The sequence below is a fragment of the Podarcis muralis genome, chromosome 9, assembly GCF_964188315.1.
Source record: "Podarcis muralis chromosome 9, rPodMur119.hap1.1, whole genome shotgun sequence".
Classification (NCBI taxonomy): Eukaryota; Metazoa; Chordata; class Lepidosauria; order Squamata; family Lacertidae; genus Podarcis; species Podarcis muralis.
The window spans coordinates 14,627,408-14,647,061 of NC_135663.1; the positions used below are offsets into that span (position 1 = coordinate 14,627,408).

A 19,654-nucleotide genomic window follows, 5' to 3' on the forward strand; every position below is an offset into this window, starting at 1 on the left:
GGAAACAAGCTGTTAAGAGGAAGCTGCCCAGCAGCCGGAGTAGAGCTCTGTGGCAAAGGGATGGGGCCATTATTGGAGCTCGGCGCGCAGCTGAGGGCGCCGCGCTTCCCGGGGTTCCAGAGATACCGGAGGCGTGAGCTGTGCGGCTAAGAAGGGATCCTCGACGGGGCAGCCTGCGCGTCGAGAAGCTCGCCAGCTGCCGAGTGAAACCTGAAACCAACTCTCTCCCTCTCCGCGGAGGGCTGGCCCGGCGCGCTCCCCTGCCTCCCGTGCGCGCTGGGTGTTATTGGCACATTTTTGCGCACGGCTGCCCGTTCCAGATCCCAGGACTATTACTACTTCAACTTCTTCTTCCTCCTCCTCTTGGGTCTCTTTTCAATTGAGGGTCCTCGGATGGTTCGCAAGTGGTTTCGGCGCTGAACCGGGAGGCGGAGAAGAGCGAGAGCTTTGCGCAACGACAGTTGTCAGCTGAATTTAGCCTCCGATTTCCTTTTTGAAACTGCACGGAGTTAACAGAGAAGTTCACAGATTTGAATATCCGCGTGAGCTCGGGAAACGTCAGGGCTTTTCACTCACTCTCTCTCTCCCTCACTTGGTTTATGGTGGCGCTTCTAGTTGGGAACTGTTGCTGTTGCTGCGGATCCGTCGCGGAGGCTGTGAACAGGGTAGGTGGCGTGGAAATAGCGTTGGTGAGAAAAGCGCAGCAAAGGGGGATGATCTTCTGACAGGTTCTTAGCGCGGGCCAGGAAGCGGCAGCAACGACAGCAGCTGCCGGATAATGCCCCTTTTGTCTTGGAGAAGCAGCTTAAAGGATTCTACTGGGTGATGAGGAACTTAAGAAGGACTGCACCTCGCCTCCCGGAGGTTAAAAATAGAATCCGCGTTTAAACTTTGGGGAGCGGGGAGAGCAATCTCTCTACAATCTTTTTGCGTCCTGAAATTCCCACCTTAGCAAAGCTTGTTCTGATTTGAAAGGAGCCTCTGTAGCAAAAGGCTTTCCGACCCCACCAGGATCATTAGGTTAGACGGTCTTAATAACCCCCTTTGACAGCAAATCGCAAAAGTCCTGAGGACTCTTAAATCTACACACAACAGCATGAGAATTATAGCAAATTTTCTTGTTAGATCTCCAGAATAACTGCAGTGCAACGCATTTGCTAAGAAAGAATGAATAAGTAGACTTTTCTGTATAAGGTGATTATTCTGAGATGCAGTTGGATAGTAAAAAAGTATCTTCACTGTTGCTTTGAGTCCTTAGTGATTTCTTATTCTGGCTGCCTTAGGATATCCCAGCAGCAAAATCCTATGCATGTTTGCTCAGAGTAAAAGTCCCATGGTGTTCAGCGGGGCTCGCCCCACGAGAAAGTGCGCATAGGGTTGCAGTTTGCTTTGTGTGGTATGGTTCTGCCTATATTTCTCTAGTCTCAAGGAGAAGCAGAAATGCAGACAGGGAGATTTCTTAAAAGAGGCTGCTCTCTCCAAGTTAATTTGAATCTTGTGATACTTATCAATGAGCACACTGCAGAAAAATAAAGCACGTTGCCAGATACCCTGAGCTCCCTCTCCCTAAGGCTTTTCAACCTGCTGGTGGTCATTTTCCTTTCTAAGACTTTCAGGAAATCCTCCTGAAGGGAAATGCTCGTTTGCTTGTGCTTTAGTTTGGTTACATCTTTTAGAGATGCTCCCAAAATGCTTGCATTAGATGCTTCCATATTGTCACGGCTCCCATTTCCTTTAAGGCCGTTATACCTGGCTTGTCCTATGCTTCAAGGACCACCTTGAAGGACCACAGTGCTCTGGCCCCTTGAGCATCAGCTCACAGGGACGTCTGGACATAGTTACTATTGAGGTGCCGTAAGCTGATTTGCATAGGAAGCTGTTTTATACTGGTCCATCAAGCTCAGTATTGTCTAGACTGACCAGCCGGCAGTGGCTCTCTGGCAGTTTGTGTTAGGGATCCTACCTGGGGATTCTAGGGTTGGAACCTGGAACATTAGGTTTGCAAAGTTAGATGCTCTGCCACTGAGTAGCATTTGGGAAGGGGGATAAATTTTGCTTGCATTTTAACGAGGAACGACCCTTTTTGAGCCAATGCAAAAAAATTATGCAGCACAATTCTCACTCCTGCAACTTTAGATACAAAGTTCTTCAGCCAGAAATGTGTACAAAAAGGTGCATATTTATTTATATTAAATTTCTATACCATACTATACCCATAGATCTCAGGGTGGTTCACATTTGGGTTTCATATTTGGGGTAAGGGTGTGTTAAATGTATATAGCAGTGAAGATAAGATACAAAACTGCATTATGTTAGGGAACTGCTTGCAAAAAAAATAAAGGGGGGGGGGACCACAAGCAGGTCAGAGAAAATCACACTAAAATGCTGGTGAGTTTCCATGAGGATTAATAAATAAACAAATCACAAAATTGCTATAGAAATGTGGAAAACTCAGCTTTAAGATTGGAAAAGAGAAAAAACTGCAGGAAACCGAAACTGACAAATTCATCTATTCCTCTTGCTGAGCTACAGAACTGGATTTGTTACAAAACAGTTTTCAGATCCCTGGCCAGGGCACTCATGGTCCTTCGCTGAAGACAAAGCAAGGGCTGTTTCATACTTTAGGACAGTTTGCTGTGTTTACACTCTTAAGGCAGTGGGTGGGGGGGACCTGTGTCCCTCCTGATGATGTTGGACTACAATTCCCATCAGCCCCAACCAGCATGGACAATGGCCAAGGATGATTGGAGTTGTAGTCCAACATCTGGAGGGACAAAGTTTACCCATCTAAGAGGAACGCAGAAAGTGTGACGGGAAAACATGAATGTGAGGTCTGCAATGGTTACAGTTTATTGAAATGCAAACAATTTATAATGAACTTAAACTAAGCAGGTGAGTCAACATTTTTAAAAGGGTAAAGAATAGATTTGAAAAAGAGATGATGGGGATGGGAAAGCAAGAAAGGTGTATCTCAAGGCCAGACTGGACGTGTTGTCATTCATGAAATGAGCAATCTTTGGTGGGCTCTGGTGTCTCAAATTACAGTGGTGAATCCAAAATCCTGCGCCCCCTCGCCTCTCGCCTTCCAGTTGATGTAATAGCTGCGGCGTCCCAGAAGCTTTGCACCCAGTGCAATTGCACCTGTTGCATTCCCCTAGCTCCACTTTTAAAGGGGCCTCTCAGCATCTAGCCCCTGGTGGTGAGTGGGCTTTACCCTTTGTTCCCCACTGCCACACCAATCCAGCTCACACACCCTTCAGCTGCCATTTGCATCAATAGAAAGCCAAGTTTCTATTGACATGAGCGAGAGATTTCCTTACAATGCAGATGCCAGGTGCCGACGGCCCAATCTGGATTGGGACCATAAGAAGGGGACCCCACCATCAGGCCTCACCTGATGCTTGCTGTATATAAAAAATAATAATCCACACAATTGCTAATTGCACAAATGATGAGAGAGTCCTAAGAAGTCCTGGCAAGGTTGCTCCTTCTTCTGGGACAAACCCTAGCATGTAGCTTTCTCCTGAAAAACACCTGTAGCTGTAACTATGCAAAATATGCACATTTCCAGGTTGTTGTTGTTTTTAAGCGGCGGTGGGATGTTTAATGCAGCGCTGCTGTGATGCAAAAAGGAGCAAAAGGGGAAGTGGTTCATAGCAGGTGGCAGAGAGCGATTTGCATGCCATGCCTCCAGTGCCCTTCCTGTTCGGCTGTTTGGAGTTCATGGGAACTCTCACTTCACACAGCCTAGGCTGACCATCTGGCCTTCTGAAGTACCCATTATCCCCCAGAGTTATTAATGAACTGGTATGCTCATTAATACTCCCTCGCTCTCTGTGACGTGAATGAGAAAACACTGCTTGGGTGAAGCTGTGCTACACCTGGCGCCCCAAGATTGGCATTTCAATGCTCTGAAAACATTCTTTTGCATCTGAGCATGGATGCCCTTTAAATGTTCTCCTAGCCATGTCAGATCCGCAGCTCCCACATGGGTGGGGAGAACAATTAAAGGACCCCTGTGCTGTGCCCGCGTTTCAGATTAAGGGCTCCCCTCCCTCTTTCAATTTTTCTTTCAACCCCCGCCTCCATATGTGAGGGTCTCTCTGTTCACTGCACGGCATTCCTGCCTGGTCTATTGCTGTGTGTTCCAATTAGAACAGGTGGCTGTTTGCTGCGCCATCGGAAACATGGAGGCATTTTAATAAAAATTTACATTACTTACAGTGGCTGCCCTTGGGAAGAGCAGGAGCTGGAAAAGACAACTGTGGAGCATCTGCCCAGCGATACTTAATTATCTGCAAAAAAAAACCCTCCACCAACTAAAATAAAACACTGTCTAATGGAGGCTCCAGCATCAAGCTCTTCCTGGTTGCTTGAGCGGCATTAATATGTGAGTGGGCATTTAACTAGAGGAGATGTCATCCTATAGCGGTGTAACAAAGCTGCAGAGTTCTACTCCCTTGCTAGCTTTCCAGGAAAGCCCAGGTAGGAAACTGTCAAGGATGTTAGAAATTTTCTATTCAAATCGATGTCTTCAGCTGCGGAGGTTTTGCAAAGTGCAGGCAGCAGTTCTTCTGCTATGCAAGCCCCGTTGAAATGAGTGGGAGCTTGGGAAGAGGTTGGTGGTGCGCAGGAAGCCTCCTTAAGTCTGGGTCACACTCCACTGAGCCATTTGCCCAAATGTTGTCTTTTAATGAATGGAAGTGGCTCTCCGGAGTCCATCAGAACAGAGCAAGTTGCCTTCATCAGACCATAAGTACAGCCCATTGGATGAGGTCAATGGCCCATCTAATTCAGCATCCTCTTCTCACTTAAAGGACACGGGTGGCGCTGTGGACTAAACCGCTGAGCCTCTTGGGCTTGCAGATCAGAAGGTCAGCAGTTCGAATCCCCACGACGGGGTGAGCTCCCATGGCTCTGTCCCAGCTCCTACCAACCTAGCAGTTCGAAAGCATGCCAGTGCAAGTAGATAAATAGGTACCGCTGTGGCGGGAAGGTAAACGCCATTTCCGTGTGCTCTGGTTTCTGTCATGGCGTCCCGTTGTGCCAGAAGCAGTTTAGTCATGCTGGCTACATGACCTGGAGAGCTGTCTGTGGACAAACGCCGACTCCCTCGGCCTGAAAGCGAGATGAGCGCTGCAACCCCATAGTTGTCTTTGACTGGACTTAACTGTCCAGGGGTCCTTTACCTGTTCTCACAGTGGCCAACCAGATGCCTGTGGGAAGAGCACTTTCCCCTCCTGCCATTTCCAGTCATGGCTATTCAGAAGCATTACTGACTGCAGAGGCAGAGCACAGCCATCATGTCTGGTAGCCATCGATAGCCCGTTGCTCCATGACTTGGTCCATTCCTCTTTCGAAATAATCCAACATGGTGGCCATCACTAACTCTTGTGGGACTGGGAGCAAGCAAGTTCCATAGCCTACCTGCTGCATGAAAACGGAATATTATGTACAGAGCTGAATCCTAGAACAATAGGATCCAGAATGTAGCAGTCTGATTGTTCCACAGGAGCCACCCAATCCAGCTCCAGGTGGAAGTGAATCAGCAACCTGATTGGCTTGCATGAGCAGCCAATCAGGCTCCTGGATGAAGTGAATCAGCAACCAGATTGGCCTGCAGAGGCAGCCTGAAATTAGCCAATCACGTGGGGCCCATTGTGTAAATAATGTATATATAGCTAGACGTTTTGGGGAAAGTTTCATTCATTGCTACTATGAGCTGAATAAAGAGCATGAAATTCACACTCGAATCTGAGTATATTTCACAGACCAATTGGTCCCTCTAGCTCAGTATGATTTAGATGGCTGGGGATTTAACGTGGGACCTTTTGCATGCAAAGCATCTTCCTTACAACTGAGCAGCATCCCTTCCCCACAGGGCTATTGCATTTCATTTTCAGAATAACCCTGTGAGGTAGGCTGGGACAAGAGTGTGCAACCGGACCAGCGGCACCCAGTGAGCTTCAAGGCTGAGCAAGGGGGTTCAAACCCAGGACTTGTCTGTCTAAATCCCCAGACTTCATTGTAAAGTTGTTTTTATTTAGAGGTGATTCAGACAATTATTTTTGAATGGGTTAAAGGCGACTTCCTGATTTGGCATGCTGGACCAGCCTTGTGTTTCTTTTCATGTTTGCTCATGTTGTGGCCAGAAAAGCAGGCCGGTTTGGGATGTGAAAAGCATTGGCATAAACATCGAAGAAGTTTGCACAAAGCTGGTTCAATCCATCAAAATCAAATGCTGCAGGGAAGAGGATCTACTTGTTCTGATTGATTGGCTCATCTGCCTTCTGCATTCCAAGCTATGACCGGCATGCATTTTCTCATATGCACGGGGCTTTCCAGTCCTGCCCATGCAGCCATCTGTGTTCATCCGACCTCCACGTCTTGGCATACAACTTGTATGCACATAGCCCTCTTTGAAAGATCAGAGGCCTTGCATTTTGCAAGGCAACTAGCCACACATTCTCAGGTTCCATGAATGAGTGGTGGTGGGCCAACAGCCATCAGCGCTCTTCCCTACTCATGGTAAAAAGGTAAAGGTAAAGGTACCCCTGCCCGTACGGGCCAGTCTTGCCAGACTCTAGGGTTGTGCGCCCATCTCACTCAAGAGGCCGGGGGCCAGCGCTGTCCGCAGACACTTCCGGGTCACGTGGCCAGCGTGACAAAGCTGCATCTGGCGAGCCAGAGCCGCACACGGAACGCCGTTTACCTTCCCGCTAGTAAGCGGTCCCTATTTATCTACTTGCACCCGGGGGTGCTTTCGAACTGCTAGGTTGGCAGGCGCTGGGACCGAGCAGCGGGAGCGCACCCCGCCGCGGGGATTCGAACCGCCGACCTTTCGATCGGCAAGCCCTAGGCGCTGAGGCTTTTACCCACAGCGCCACCCGCGTATGGTAGAGATATGCAAATCCCACTCAGCTCAAAGTGTAAATGGATCAGCAATTATGAGCAGCATCTGTGAAGGCTAAAAAAGAAAAGGGGGGAGGAGAATTCCCCCCCCCCCAAGAATTCTAAACTGGCTCACAATTATTTAATATTTTTGACTCATTCATATTATTGTACTGCCACTTGGGCATTGTGTATGTGTGCAGAGGAGAAAGTGCATTGTATCCGCAACTGTTTGGACACTTGGCTTTGCAGCTGTTTGCAAATGACCTCCTTAAATTCCCCACCCAAATTGTGACCAGAGCCTTGAAGTGGGGAGCAATTTCACCTAATTCTTCTACTGGGAGGATAAACTCTCCTATAGTTTCTTGATGGGATGGGGCCACTCTCACCAATAGCTGTGGCAGAATAGCTTGTTACCATTTCCCTAAGATGTGGGTTTTGGGTTTTTTGTGAGGGAAGGGGAGGATGCTGCTATTGTAACGGGCAGCAACATCAGCTGTGATGGCAGTCTGAGCAACCTTTTAACATCTCCCACTACGTTCCAGAGATGTTTCCAGGCGACTATGGGTAGAAAAGTTGGGGAGCCCACTGTGAAGAAGGGGCAGAGATAATTCTGCCAAATTGTCTTATCTTTCAAGGGGGTGAGCAAAAGAAAAATCTCAGCTATTTTCTAACAGAAGAAAAGCTTCCTGAGTTTTTGTTGTTGTTTTGGCTCAGTTCTACAGTACTTTGCTTTCTTCCATATACAGTGGTACCTCGGGTTAAGTACTTAATTCGTTCCGGAGGTCCGTTCTTAACCTGAAACTGTTCTTAACCTGAAGCACCACTTTAGCTAATGGGGCCTCCCGCTGCCGCCGGAGCATGATTTCTGTTCTCATCCTGAAGCAAAGTTCTTAACCCGAGGTACTATTTCTGGGTTAGCAGAGTCTGTAACCTGAAGTGTATGTAAACTTGAAGCGTCTGTAACCCGAGGTACCACTTTTTTGAGGGGGCCAGAATCCTAGGTTGGTTTACTCTTTGTTAGCTAAGTCTCTTTAAATAGTGAGACTTGGAGGTTTATGCTATTTCTTCCTTTGCTTATTATGTTTAATTTGTTTAATTTATAGGGGGAGGGAGAAACAGAGTAAGTGGTGACATGACAGAAGTATATATGCCTATGCCTAGAGGAAGTGGATCTATAAAAGTTTTTCTCCCTCTCTCAGAGCATTAGAACACATGGACATCCCATAAAAATGAATGTTGGAATATTGAGGACAGATAAAAGAAAGTACAGTGGTACCTCGGGATACAGACGTTTCAGGTTACAGACACCGCTAACCCAGAAATAATACCTCAGGTTAAGAACTTTGCTTCAGGATGAGAACAGAATTGTGCAGCAGCAGCGGGAGGCTCCATTAGCTAAAGTGGTACCTCAGGTTAAGAACAGCTTCAGGTTAAGAACGGACCTCCAGAACAAATTAAGTTCTCAACCTGAGGTCCCTCTTACAATGCATGGTTAACCAGTGGAACTCGCTCCCCCAGGAAGCAGTGACAGTTACCAACATGGGCAGTTTTAAAAGAGGATTGAATAAATTCATGGTTGTCAGGGGCAGCTCTGACAGTGGTGATCAATGGCTACCAGCCATGATGGTTGTGCTCTGCCTCCTTGGTTAGAGACAGCAAGACTTCTGAATACCAGTTACTGGAAACTAAAGGAAGGGGCGAGTGCCCTTGTGCTTAAGTCCTACTTGCATGGATCTGACTGTATTGCAAGAATTAAATGCCACTAAGGAACAAGGAAGATGTTTTTCTTGCAAGCCCATAGACACTTCCTTCTGCCATTCAGCAAGCTGTTGGATGACCCCTCTGTGTATGATGGTAAACAGCCCTCGGAACAGCTGACCAACTGTGTCGATGGTGGGAAGCCAAATGGCACTGACCTGCTATTGAAAAAATGCATGAAAACAAACATTCGTTCTTGCCAGGGGCTGCTCTCAACCTTCCAGAAAGGCTAGACTAACCATGATGTGAAACCAGGACTCTGTGAGCAGAGCTGTAATATTCTGGCACCCCTTTCTCTGCTTGTTGTTAATAACAAGTGCCAATGAGCTCCAGCCTGGAGTAGTAACTGTATGGAAGAGTGGTCATTAGTTTTGCTATCTGGTGGAGAAAGGCAAGAAACATTCAAGAGACGTTTTGCTGAACACTTAATTATTTTGAAACACCTCTCAAAATGGCTTGTGGCTGTTTGTCCTGAACAGGAACCTTCAGATTCACCTCCGGTTCTGCTTTAGGCAGAAATCAGCGGCCATTTTAGTTTCAGGTACAAAAATGTGTTAAAGATAAACAGATATTTTTGTGCATGTCCCCAAAATCAGTCAGACACCAGACAGTGTGCTTGATTGTCCTCCTCCTCCTTTTTTTAGCAAAATACCTCTCTTCTGCTTTCAGTTCTGCATTGACTATGATCAGGCACTAACATAAATTGCCGTTGAGCCTCCTGCAAGCTCTTGAGGCCTCACATGTGGAAAGAAGCTTTTAAGACCTGCACTTGGGACCATGTAAACTGCATTCTGGTTTAACTAGTGCTTATAAGGGCATCACCCGCATTACTAGTTTCCCACTGAAGCTTTGTTTGCCTTGCTGTATGGGACTCAGATGTATTGCTTGACTCTATACAGGATTGAGTGCATCTCCTAGGTGACTCAGTGTGAGAGAGACTATTGGGAACCTGGGTGTTAGCATCCTTTGGCTGGGAGAGAGGGGAAATGGTGTGTTTGCAACCCTCCAGGTGGAGATAATAATAATGATGATGATGATGATGATAATGATAATTTATTATTTGTACCCCGCCCATCTGACTGGGTTTCCCCAGCCACTCTGCAGCTTCCAACAAAGATTTAAAATACATCAAAATGTCACACATTAAAAACTTCCCTGAACAGGGCTGCCTTCGAATGTCTTCTAAATGTCAGGTAGTTGTTTATCTCTTTGACATCTGATGGGAGGGTGTTCCACAGGACGGGCGCCACTACTGAGAAGGCCCTCTGCCTGGTTCCTTGTAGCTTTGCTTCTCACAGTGAGGGAACCGCCAGAAGGCCCTCGGTGCTTGACCTCAGCATCCGGGCAGAACGATGGGGGTGGAGACGCTGCCCTGGATACAGAATTGACCTGCACCTCCATGGACAGCTGTGAGTCCAAAATGACTCCCAGGCTGCACACCTGGTCCTTCAGGGGCACAGTTACCCCATTCAGGACCAGGGAGTCTTCCACACCAGACCGCCCCCTGTCCCCCAAGAATAGTACTTCTGTCTTGTCAGGATTCAACCTCAACCCATTAGCCGCCAGATGGGGTGGGATGCCTGTGAAAGCAGGTCAGCTGGAGATGAATGGTTGCTATGTGCCCTTTTGGTTCCTACTGTCCTATAGCAGGTCTTTGGTTGGGTTCCTTGCTTGGCTGAGCACCTGTGACCCCCGGCGTGTGCCTGAGGAAAATAAATATGGAAGGAGCCACAGCAGGATGGTCTACCTCAGCAAATGAGAAGAGGGCAGACATGGCTGGAGGAGGGAACTTTGGAGGGCAAGATTGCAGGTGTCTGCCACCTGCGCCCTTCACCCAGCTGCCACCCATCACCAGCAATTTCAAACTGACTAATCCTAGAATTGTGAAGTTGGGAGGGACCACGAGGGTCATCTAGTAATGCAGCAATCTTTTTGGCCAATGTGGGGCTTGAACCCACAGCCCTGAGATTAAGAGTCTCATGCTCTACAAGCTGAGCTATGTGCAAACCCAGCAGCTCAAGAAAAATATCTAAGAAGTACTGCATCCCAAAGCCTGGAGCTCCTGAGCCCCTGTTCCTTCTAGCAGCTGATTTCTTTGTCTTTCTTTGAGTGTGCTAGAATTAAGGTTTTGTCTCCTTTTCCAGGAACTAGATCAAAACTGTGTCTTGCACGCATGAATGACCACTTGGTTATTAATTGAAAAGTGGATGGTTGCTTGCTTCCTCCCTCCGCCTCACTTTATTTTACTTTTTTTTGAGTATAACAAGGTTTCGACCCTGAAATGACAATTCTTGCTGGCAGCTGGCAATATTTGCACAGCTGCTGCCCACAGGTCTGCCTTAACTTCTTCCGCCTCCTCCAATATCCAAGCATAGGTTGACATCCAGGTCTTGAAGAAAGAGGGAGCGCTTTGCTTTCTTACAGGACCTGACGGGATCAGAGTCGGAAGAATCTTTAAGCTTCTCCAAAAGTTAGGCAGCAGCAAAGTTCTTGCCCCAAATGCACATTCCTGTTTAGGCATGTATCATTTCTGTTTGGATTTCCATTATTTTGCTCCGCGATGAGTGAGAAACGTGAAGGAAATAATGAAATGAGTCATTCTAGTTTTAAGGTGCGGAGGGAAGGATGACTATGTACAGCACTGGATAGTTGTGCCTGTTTATTTAGCATAATATATATCCTATTTAATTCTTCATTTGTTTAATTAGATTTGTTAAACCATCCTTCATCATATTGATCCCAGGGTAGATTACAAGTTAAAGGTAAAAACACAAGTGGCACTGTGGTCTAAACCACTGAGCCTCTTGGGCTTGCTGATCAGAGGGTTGGCGGTTCGAATTTGCGCTATGGGCTGAGATCCCATTGCTCTGTGCCAGCTCCTGCCAACCTAGCAGTTCGAAAGCACACCAGTACAAGTAAATAAATAGGCACTGCTGCAGTGGGAAGGGAGACACCGTTTCCTTGTGCTCTGGTTTTCGTCATGATGTCCCATTGCACCAGAAGTGGTTTAGTCATGTACTTCCCATATACTTCTGCAGGTGGTGGAATAAGAAAGAATTAATGGCCTGCCCTGCTGATCTCAGTGTACAGACAGATTGATGGAGAGGCAATCATCCTTTCAGAGAGTTGTTTGGAGGTTCATATGCCAATGTAAGGACGCGGGTGGCGCTATGGGTAAAAGCCTCAGCGCCTAGGGCTTGCCGATTGAAAGGTCGGCAGTTTGAATCCCCGCGGCGGGGTGCGCTCCCGTTGCTCGGTCCCAGCGCCTGCCAACCTAGCAGTTCAAAAGCACCCCTGGGTGCAAGTAGATAAATAGGGACCACTTACTGGCGGGAAGGTAAACGGTGTTTCCGTGTGCTGCGCTGGCTCGCCAGATGCAGCTTTGTCACACTGGCCACGTGACCTGGAAGTGTCTCCGGACAGCGCTGGCCTCTTAAGTGAGATGGGCGCACAACCCTAGAGTCTGTCAAGACTGGCCCATACGGGCAGGGGTACCTTTACCTTTACCTTTATGCCAATGTAAACACCTTGGATTGGGCTTGGGAATGTACGGGCAACCAGTACGAGCTCTTACTTGTACTATGGCCTTCAGGCAAAAATCCAACACCTGCATAGCCTCAACAGATTCAGCTGATAATAGTTCTCAGAGAGCTCTGGGTCGATGGAGGGTCTCTTAAACAGAAGACACAGTACCGCCTCCTTAAGACTGCTGGAATCATGCCCGTCAACAACAATGCATTAACCCATCCAGTTACTCTCCCCATCTTCAGCAAGTTCTAATCAACCAGGATGGGCAAAGGTCAAGAGGACATGTGCTTGTCCAGACACTTCCAAGCATCTTGCCCATATCACCAGGCCACAACAATTTAAGCTGACCCCATATAGTCTGGACACGATTCCTGACACCATACCATCAAATGTACAATGGATGGAAGTGTCTTTGCCCTTAAATAGCCTCTAGCAAATTTGTTACAGGAGGCTTCTTAGGGTTCTGATACTCCCAATTTTGGGTCAGACCTCAATTTAGTTGGAGATGGCAGGTTTTCATGCAACCCTGATGGAATAATATAGGGGAATCTTGTAGAAAAACTTAGTAGAAGAATGAATATTCTAAAGGCATCAATAATTACCTAGTTGCTGGCAAAATCCCAAGTGTTGGGTTTTTTAAGTTCTTGTTTCATTTGTCTAGTTATATATCTATGACAACCAATTAAAAATACTAAAAAAAGAACCAGTAAGAAAGCAATGGGTCATGGAAAAGTAAGCGTTCTTTGCCTTCCCCATCACTAATCAGCAAGGCATGGATTTGCGCTGTCACGTATTCAGTCACCTTAACTATGAGGCTGCAGGTGTGTGCCGCAGGTGTGCTTCGTTACCCAAAGATCTCCTGTACACAAGGATGCCACCTGAGCTCCACTAAATCAGAGACTGCCCTTTGGAGGTTGCTTTTTTCAGCAGCCACTGCATAGAAACCAGGTTGACACTGGACCACTGCAACCCATTAGGCTCACTGCTTGATCAAGGGGACAGCTGCTGATGGCCTCTTGCTTGGACCAAGCCAAAGTCAGCTGAGCCTGGAAGTTCCATCATCTGCACTGTATGAGTTTGCTTTGACATGGAGTGATCCAAAACTTCCTCTCCCCTACACTCTTCTTTGTGTTTTCTCAAAGAAGCAAGGGAGACATTTTCCTGGAGTGTTCCCCTAAGGAAGGTGGGGAGGAACTCAGATGAGGACTGAGTCTGGAGAGATCCTGCAGAAGGAGTGTCCACGCTTATGAATCAACATCTGGAGAGCAACAGGTTCACTATCCCTGATAGTGTCCAAGCCGTAAGAGACAGGGCATCACACTCTCTTTTTAGTAATGAATAGTAGTGATTGTGAAAGTTACCAGATTGCAGATTTACTGTCCATATGAGCACCTCTTTTGCAAGAAATGGCCTTTGGGAAGAGTAGGAATGATTCCTCCCTTAAGATCTTGAAACACATTTTTTTTTACCCTTTCCTGTGGACCATCAGGGACACATGTGTGTGCCCCCAGTCAAATTTCTTTTTGAAGATGAGTTTTAAAGCACCATGCTCAAGGCCAAGCTGAATGCTGTGCATGAGATCAGAAGGAATTTTTGCTCCTGCTCAGAGAGACGAAAGAGGTCTCATGATTTGCTGAGTCTTCCATAGAATGCATCTTGGTTGAATCACATGGAGCCATTTGCTTGACCAACCTTTACTGTGGTTTCTGACTGTGATGCACTGTGGTCTGGATGGCAGAGACGGATATGGGGTGGGGGGTGAATTGCTTGGTCTTGGGACAAAGAACTGGACTCAGTAGCCCCTTGATCTTCTATATCTTTATTCTCCTTGGATTTTTGTGTTCCGACTGCCTATCGTACATCACCCTGGAATCTTGTGATGAAGGGTGGTTAATAAATATTTTAAATGCTACATGTTGATGCATTTAGAAACACATTCATTTAGATCAGCGGTTCTCAACCTGTGAGTCCCCAGATGTTGTTGGACTACAACTCCCATCATCCCTAGCTAGCAAGGCCAGAGCTCAGGGATGATGGGAGTTGTAGTCCAACAACATCTGGGGACCCACAGGTTGATAACTGCTGGTTTAGATGCATAGATAGAATGCATAGAATCATGGAGATGGAAGGGACCCTGAGGATCATCTAGTCCAACTCCCTGCAATTCAGGAATACACCACTGTCCCATATGGGGTTTGAATCTGCAACCTTAAGCCCTGCAATTCTCTTCATTGCTTTCCTGGGCAATCTTGAGAAAACTTCACTGGCTTTGGACATCCCTGGAAGGAAAGAAAACCACAAGGACAACCACCCTACAGCATGACCCAGGCACCTTCGCTATATAGGTGGTGGCTGTTTTTATATTTTGCATTTCCTTGACTTGGTGCCCTGTGCAGAGGAACTGCCTGCACCACCCTAAATCTGGTGTTGGTCATTGTGGATTGGGCCGAAAAGGAAATGCCCAGCCAATGGGGAGCAGTGACAGCAGCATGAAAGAGGTGATCCCAGTCAGGGAGTGGGTCCCACTTAGGACATTTTGCCCAAGGGATCCCCCAAAACTTGGAGCTGGCATGGACTGCAGGGTGGCCTTGGGCCACTTTGGAAAGAGACAGCAAAACTAACCCTTGCGCCATTTGTGTGCATTTATTTCTTCATTGATGTAAACGCATTTACAAAATCTAATATATTTCTTTAAATCTCTACGCGGTGTGCAGCGTGCATGCAAAAAGCAACAGAAAGACAGCATAAAAGCAACAAAACAGTAGTATAAAAGCATTTTTTAAAAATGAAAACAAGAATGCAAGGAATTCAAACAAATAAAAACGGGGTGATCCTATGGGTCAGGGGAAACAATACGCTAGAGGAAAGGGCAATAATGGGAAATGCCTGTTTTGGGGTCCCTTCCCCAATGATATTCTGCAGGGTGGAGCACCATGATTAAATTTGCCCCGATGCCCTAATGGACAGAGCTTCCCTTGCTTGTTTGTCCCAATTTCCTCCCTACCTGCAGTTACTCTGCAGCTGAAAGACAGGCTAAGCTGCAGCTCCCACAGAAACCATGGACCAAGGTGTGCTTACGACAGTGTACTTAATTATCTTTCTGCCTTCTATCTTAATGCGAGTCCAGTAGGGCAGAGAGACTGGGGATGGGGAGATTGTTTTCCTGTTGGCATCGGGAGGCGGAGGTGGTGAGCGCTACCTGCTTGCAAGATTAGGCAGAGGAGTTCCATTGCCATGCCAATGCCCTGGAAAGTGAAGGGTAAGTTTTGGGGAGGTCCGACGCCAGTCCCCTTTCCTTCCTGTTCAGTAACTGGCAGCACTGGGAGGCGGTCAATTTGGTGTTGCATCCTCCTGGTGCAGCTTTTGCGAAAATAAATGTGACACTCCCCTCAACTCCATGCCCATAAAACCTGAGAAATCTCACCATAACCCTTGGAGAGTCTATGGGCTACATGGTGCAGTCAAAGTTTTTTTTTTAATAGTATATTAGACCTCTGGAAAGTCAATTCATGCTCCCGACTGTCACTTTGCGAAGGTTTGCAACAGGGGAGGGAAAACAAGGAAGGAGGAGGAGGGGAAGAATTGCAGAGAGGGAGGAAGGGGGGTTTTGCTGGCTGCTGTGCGGAGAGCTCAGCCAAGCAGAGTTCTTCCAGTGTCGTATTGTTCTGTTCTCCGCCGAGTCCTCTTTTGTTCCGTGTGTGCTGAATTCCCACGTGCACGCTCTCATCTTCCCCTTTGCTTTCCTTGTTGGGAGGGGGGGGCAGAGCTGCCTCTCTCTCCCCCGACCCCCCATAGACCCCGGCATCGGCGAAGGTCTCCGGCAGCAAGTTGAACGGGTGCCACATGGGCACATATGGCCGAGGCGATTTATCATGTAACGAGATTAAGGCTTCGCGCACCGTTGCCGGAGAACGCAGGAGAACACGCTGCTCGCGCTCCCTTTATCGCCGGCCAATTTGCAAAGTACATTGCATTAGTTTGGTGGAGGTGCTCCCCTGTGCTGCCGCCGCCGCTGTTGTTGTTGTCACTGCTAAATGCCAAACAAGGAACCCTAAATGCTTCAGCTCCATTTAGATGCGGTGCCTGATAGTGTCACTCCTGGGATCTGCCCCCTTTTGGAAAGCTTCGTCGTTTAGCACGGACGGGAAAGCTGCAGAGTGTGAGTTTTGCTCTCTCTCTTATTTACCTGTGGGTAGGAATGCAAACGGGGAGCGGGGGAGAGAATGAGATATCCTAGCCTAGCCTTAAAAGACAGAGCATGCTGCTTTTTATTACCCGGTCGCAGTTATTGCACGGCGTCTACCTTGCTGCGTGGCAAAGGTCCCCCCCCCCCCGCCACTGTTGCTGCTTCTGCCTGGAGTCATGTTAAATTGCAGTGCAATACCTGTCGGCCATCCGCAGTAAATGGGATTCATTTGCGACCGGTGCACTTGCTATTCCACCCCCCAAGTGCCAACCGAATGGGGAGGCATGGGAAACAATAGGACGAAAGGTAACGTTGCTAGAGGCAGATGTAAATGGTGATTGCGGCAGAGACGGTTTTCATAGGGTGGCTGTTTCCGTGGGCAGTAGCTCACTTTTCCCCACGGAAGAAAGACAGATGGGCTTAGCGAGGTGATGCGCCTGTCAATCACTGACGGGAGGTGGCAGTTTTGATCCGAGGTGCCCCTTCCTGAGTTGTGACAGAGTTCTTGCTAGGGGTTTTGTGTGTGTGTGTGGTTGTAAGGAAACAGCATTGAAGCATTGCTGGCTGCTGCTCTTTCCTATTTCTCAAAAGAGCAGGCTTGCATCTGTATATTGCACTGGGAGACCACTTTAAAAGCTCCCTCTTCTCTCTGCCTCTCCCCCCCCCCCCCCAGTGCAATGCACCCCATTTCACTCTGTCTTTGTGAGCGGGGTAGCCTTGGAAAACAACATCTCTGCCTGTCTCCTCTCCTGACAAGTTGAGCACTCTGCCTGGTTTTTCTTTTTCTTTTGCCCTCCCTCTTTTAAAACTTGTAATCGTTTTGCAAACGCCAGGCTTTGATCTTGCAGGAAACCAGAATGCTTTTGGATTTGGGAGTACAGTATTTTTTTAATCTGTGCTTTTAAAAGAGGACTGTAAGAACTCCAGGGTGGCGAGGTCTTTATTTGAAGCCGGTTTTCTAGACTCTGTAAAACTCCTAAGTAACGGTGCATGGCAACCTTTTAAGCACTGAAAGGTGTAAGCTGGTCAGATGCTAGTTTGTAGGTTTTTGAATGGCAACAGCTGCGCTTGGCACTTACAGATCAGATTCCAAGTGGTCAAAGAACTTCATGTGATCTTTTGTCATGCAGCACAGGTAAGCAGCAAGCAAAACTGCACCTGGGAAAAAAAAACTGTTGCCAAACCAATCCGCCTTGCTGAACAGGGTTGTACAGTTAGTGGTTAAGTCTCATTTAAAGTGATTTTTTTTTACGGACAAATACAGAAAATTAACTCTGTTTCCCCACCATTTTTACAGATTTACCAGTTAAGCAAGAAATAAAACTCTGGGCTGTAGCTGGTATGAAAAGTTCTTTTCATAGTATATGTGAATAGAAGTCGTTTTGCTTTGGGAATATTGCATTTCTCTTACTGCAACTAGACGAGGGATAGGGAACTTGTGGCTTTCCAGATATTGCTAGACTCCAACTCCCAATACCTTGGTACCTCGGGTTCTTAACCTGTTCTTAACCCGAAGCACCACTTTAGCTAATGGGGCCTCCTGCTGCTGCCACGCCGCCAGAGCACAATTTCTGTTCTCATCCTGAAGCAAAGTTCTTAACCTGAGGTACTATTTCTGGGTTAAAGAAGTCTGTAACCTGAAGCGTATGTAACCTGAAGAGTATGTAACCCAAGGTACCACTGTATCCTGACCATTTGCCATGCTGACAGGAGTTGGAGTTCACCAACATTAGGTGGGTCATAGTTTTCCCACCCGTGCTTTAAATAGAAATGTCAGCTCAAAATGTTGCAAAACCAATAGTGGATGCTTAAATTTCCAGCTATAAAGTGAGTTGATCTGGAACCCAGCTGAGTAGGAGAGCATGTGCAGGTTTGACCTTTGGCATCTTTAGTTAGAAAAGATCTAAGGTAGCAAAGCTGGGAAACAGTCATTGCCAGTCACAATGGATCTTACCAAACTAGAGAGACCAAAGGTTTGCCTCGGTAATAAGCAGCTTTATATGTTCAGAAAATGATGATTATTTCTTCCTCCTCATCCTCCTCCTGCCTGAGATGGCTGCTTGATAAATGATGTCCTGTTACCATTGAGTGTGCTTACCTATTAGGGAAGGGGGAGAAATTCAACTAAGTTTCCATGTAAAAGCAAACTTACATACTTTGCTCTTCCCACAACAACGTGAGAACCTAAAGACAGCCATTCTTAGAAATCCACGCTTCTCCAAGTTTTGCAGTGCAGCCAAATAATGTATATAAACCTTTATATACTAGGGTAAAGTGTGCATACAGATGCCTATATTTGCATATATTAATAAAAATAACACCCAAAAGGACATTATATCAGGGGAGATTGCTTTGAAAAGTGTGCATATTAGGGAATATTGCATACAAAAATGCTTATATTAGGAAATAATCACGCAAAAATACTGATGAATTTCCACGAGGACTTAAAAGTGATGTGGTAATTTGGAGAACCAAGCTTAGGATTGGAAAAATCAGAAACGGAGATGAAGCAAAGTGGACATTCTCATGGGAGATGGGTTATTGGTTTGTTTTGCTTTTGGTTTTTTATTGTTATGTATTCTGTGATTTCTTTTTGTATTTCTACGTTGTGAACTGCCCTGTGATCTTTGGATGAAGAGTGGTATATAATAAATAATAATAATAATAATAATAATAATAATAATAATAATAAATTAACAATGCAGCCCATTACCCATAGTGGCTCAGAAAGTTTGTCAAGGTTTTCATAAGCAAACTAAACAGAAGGAAGATACCAAAAGCAGCAGAGGATTCTGTTGTGGTTGCTGGAACAATAACAGAATTGTAGTGTTGGAAGGGACTACCAGGGTCATCTATAGTCCAAACGCCTGCAATGCAAGAATATTTCACCCAATGTGGGGCTCAGACCCCCAACCCTGAGACATGCTCTATTGACTGAGCTATCCCAGCTCGTGTATATCACTGCCGTAGTGTTGGGACTTGTGGAGCCTCCTCAAGCTGTGGTGTGGGTAGTCAAATGTGGAAAGCTGGCAGCATGGACTTTAGGCACAGGATCCAAATCTAAGCACATCAGATCCCTAACAAATGGCAAATACCACTTGAACCCAAAGGCTGTAGTAAACCAGATGTTTCTAAAGCCTAGCTCCCCCCATGCTAAACAGCAGGAGCCTCTCCGCATAGTCTGCCATTGGTTAACCCATACAATTAAGATCATCGTGTTTCACAAGAAAGACTGTGCTGTTTGGGGTTGAAGGGAATTGTAGCCCTTGCAGAAGGTTCGTCAAAGGT

The 19,654-nt window shown here is 46.8% G+C and overlaps 1 protein-coding gene across 2 annotated transcripts in view; it reads left to right on the plus strand.

Moving 5' to 3' along the window:
• The first annotated feature begins 306 nt into the window (after window positions 1–306).
• ARHGAP24 (Rho GTPase activating protein 24) overlaps window positions 307–19,654 on the plus strand; it is a 363,688-nt gene continuing 344,340 nt past the window's right edge. The window contains exon 1 of one of the 2 annotated variants that reach the window (XM_028743650.2): window positions 307–665. The gene's annotated coding sequence lies outside the window, so the exon portion shown is untranslated. Of the gene's footprint in view, window positions 666–16,171; window positions 16,340–19,654 lie in introns of those variants that run through there. The other variant, XM_028743651.2, reaches the window with a different exon arrangement.